Source organism: Bidens hawaiensis, unplaced genomic scaffold, assembly GCF_021521415.1.
Source record: "Bidens hawaiensis isolate Kalapana, Puna unplaced genomic scaffold, B.hawaiensis_p1.1 tig00037661_1, whole genome shotgun sequence".
Taxonomy (NCBI): Eukaryota; Viridiplantae; Streptophyta; class Magnoliopsida; order Asterales; family Asteraceae; genus Bidens; species Bidens hawaiensis.
In genome coordinates, this window is record NW_027505496.1 from 159,073 (window position 1) to 162,219 (window position 3,147).

Consider the following 3,147-nt stretch of genomic DNA (forward strand, 5'->3'; position numbering starts at 1 on the left):
AATTAAAGAAGCGCGTTTAGAAACACTCGAGTCAGATTTTGAGTCTCTAAAAATGGGTGTTGACGAGTCGCTTGATGTGTATGCCGGGAAAATAAGTGAGCTTGCATCACAAGCGAGCAATCTTGGGCATACTATGAATGACAAGAAACTGGTCCTAAAGCTACTCAGTTCTGTGCCAGAAAAATTCATACAGATTGTTGCTGCTACGAGCAGTTTGTGGATCTTGGTGCAATGCCATTCCAAGAAGCCGTTGGAAGGTTAAAGGCTTTCGAGGAACGCACCAAGAAGAAAAACAAGGAGGTAGACATGCATGACAGACTTCTGTTCACTAAAGAAGAAGGAAAAGAGAAAGTAAAGGAATAAAAGTGTGAACATTGCGGTCATAAAACTTCAAAGCAAAGAAACAAATAACGTGGTCGAGGCAAGTATGGGAAGACTTGGAAGAGTAAAAAAGGAAATCAAGCCCAACAGGACAAGGATCACATAAAATGTTTCAAGTGTAATGAAAATGGGCATTTCAGGCATGAATTTCCAAATTGGAAAAGAAGGGAGGAGGCAAACTTGATCCGGGATGAAGATGACGAACCAACGCTACTGTGATGGCAACCGGATCTTGAAGAAACGAAGATCTCACTTAAACTAAGTTTAGTTTAAGGGGGAGTATTAGTATATAAACTAAACTTATTAATATTTATATTAAGTATAGGGGTCTTATTGTAATTATTATATTTAGTAGGGTTAATATGTAATTATTTGGTCTATGAATAGAAAATGATATCAGACAAATTAATCAGCGTATTCAGTATTTTCAATCGCATATGTTCAGTGTTTTAATTCAAGATTTGCTTTTGTGTAACATCCATCTTGTTATTATTTAATTGTGAATTGTGTGATTTGTTCGCTGATTACCAACAATAGAAAGGTCTATGAGTCTATTTTACTGGGCTTTATAGATTGAAATGAATTGCCTAATGTAAGTGGGGGTAAACATGAGATTTCCACAGCTGCGCAAATATCTTTTTAAACTGAACCTTGTAGTTTATGTAAAATTATAAGAAACCAACCGAAAAACCGCTTGGCGTATTTTATACGGAGGGAATCCTAAATATGCATTTTTCTATTAGTTAAGTATATTTTTGTAATAACTGTTATCACTTATATGACTATAATTGGTATATTAGTGGTGAAATACCAATGATCCCATTTAGTTAATTACAAGTTTATGTTAATGAAAACATGAGAATAATGGCATTGTTAAATGGGTTTGGGCCCATTATATTTAGCTCGTGTAATTTTTTACAAGTGATACAACTAAAAGGGTTATAATTGTATGATTCGTTGGTGAGCTGTATGATTGTAAATTTTGCAAGGAGATTGTTCATAAAATGGATATGATACGAGACAAACTTGGTTTCTTCATATTTTGAAAGTTTTGGTTTAGTAAGTTGGTTTATATAAATATTATGTATCATAAATAATAATTGTGATGTGTGTTGCCTTAGGTAAAAGCTTGTATTCTAACTCGGATTTTGAATTGGAGCATGAAGATTGATGTCTCGAACAAGAGGAAAGGGTGGAAGATACAGTTATGTCTGGTGGACAATTAATCGAGACGGTACAAGATCAAGTAATTAGTGTTCTTGTCGAGTGAAATTATCAGTGGTAAAGCTTCGTGGTAGAAGGCGCGTGTTAAGGTCTCGGATCCGTTTAAACAAAATTGTTTTATAACATGTCATCTGGATATGTGTTAAACCATATGTGTGGGTAATAAGTTATTAAGTACGTTTTGTAAACATGTATAGGTATAAGTTGAAGTCTTTATAATAATATAGCAAAGCGGATTAATTTGGGACCTTTTTTCGCTTCGAAACTCGATATAGTGACTTTAATAAATGAGGATGTAATAAGAGCCCTTTCTTTTTCGAGGATTTTTATCCTTTGAATCATTGGCCTTCTACGTTTTAAACGTTTTTGGGATTCATGAGGTGCATTATTATGGTTTTGCTTGCTTGGAATCTCAACTCGAGCTGGAGCATTAGCAGCTGGTATATGAGATTTAGTGACCCTATTTATATATGTAAACGCATCAGGTAACTAATTGGCAATTTCTTGTAGATGTATTATTTTTTGAACCTCTTTCTCACTTTGTTTTGATCTTGGGTCTAGGTGTAATAATGATGGTACACACCATGATATATCTCTTTCTTGCTTTTTTTATTTCTCCCCATAATGCCGGAATATTGTTTAGTTAAATGTCAATCAGCAAAACGTGCTGTAAATACATCACCTGTTAAAAGTTCAAGGTATCTTATGATGAAAGACGTTTCACATCAAACATATATTCCCAACCTTCTTTGGGGACCCATTTTGTGAGTTGTGGTGGTGCAATAGGAACATACACAGCACACCCAAAAATTCTAAGGTGAGAGATGTTTGGCTCATTTCCGAAAGCAAGTTGTGTGGGAGAGTATTTATGATTTGCACTTGGTCTCACACGAATTAATGATCCAGCATGCATAATTGCATGACCCCAAATAGAAACAGGGAGTTTTGTCCTCATTATTAATGGTCTAGCTATTAGCTGTAGGCGTTTGATCAACGACTCGGCTAAACCATTTTGTGTGTGTACATGAGTAACATGGTGTTCAACAACAATCCTCACAGACATGCAATAATCATCAAAAGCATGCGATGTAAGTTCTCCTGCATTATCAAGCCTTACTCTTTTAATGGTATAATCGGGAAAATGTGCACGTAATTTGATAATTTGAGCAAGAAATTTTGCAAAAGAGACATTACGAGTCGATAATAAAGAGACATTAGACCATCTGCTGGGTGCATCTATTAAGACCATGAAGTATCTAAATGGTCCACATGGTGGATGAATTGGTCCACATATGTCACCTTGAATTCTTTCAAGAAACATTGGTGTTTCTTTATCAACTTTTAAAGGCGTAGGCATTGTAATTAATTTGCCAAGTGAACAAGATGTACATTGAGGCATTTTATATACTTTGTGGATCTTTTGATCTTTCAGTGGATGCGCATGTGTATTTTCAATGATTCTTTTCATCATTGTGGATCCTAGATAGCCTAATCTGTAATGCCATAAGTTTATGATACCAGAATCACAACAATTTTCTTTGA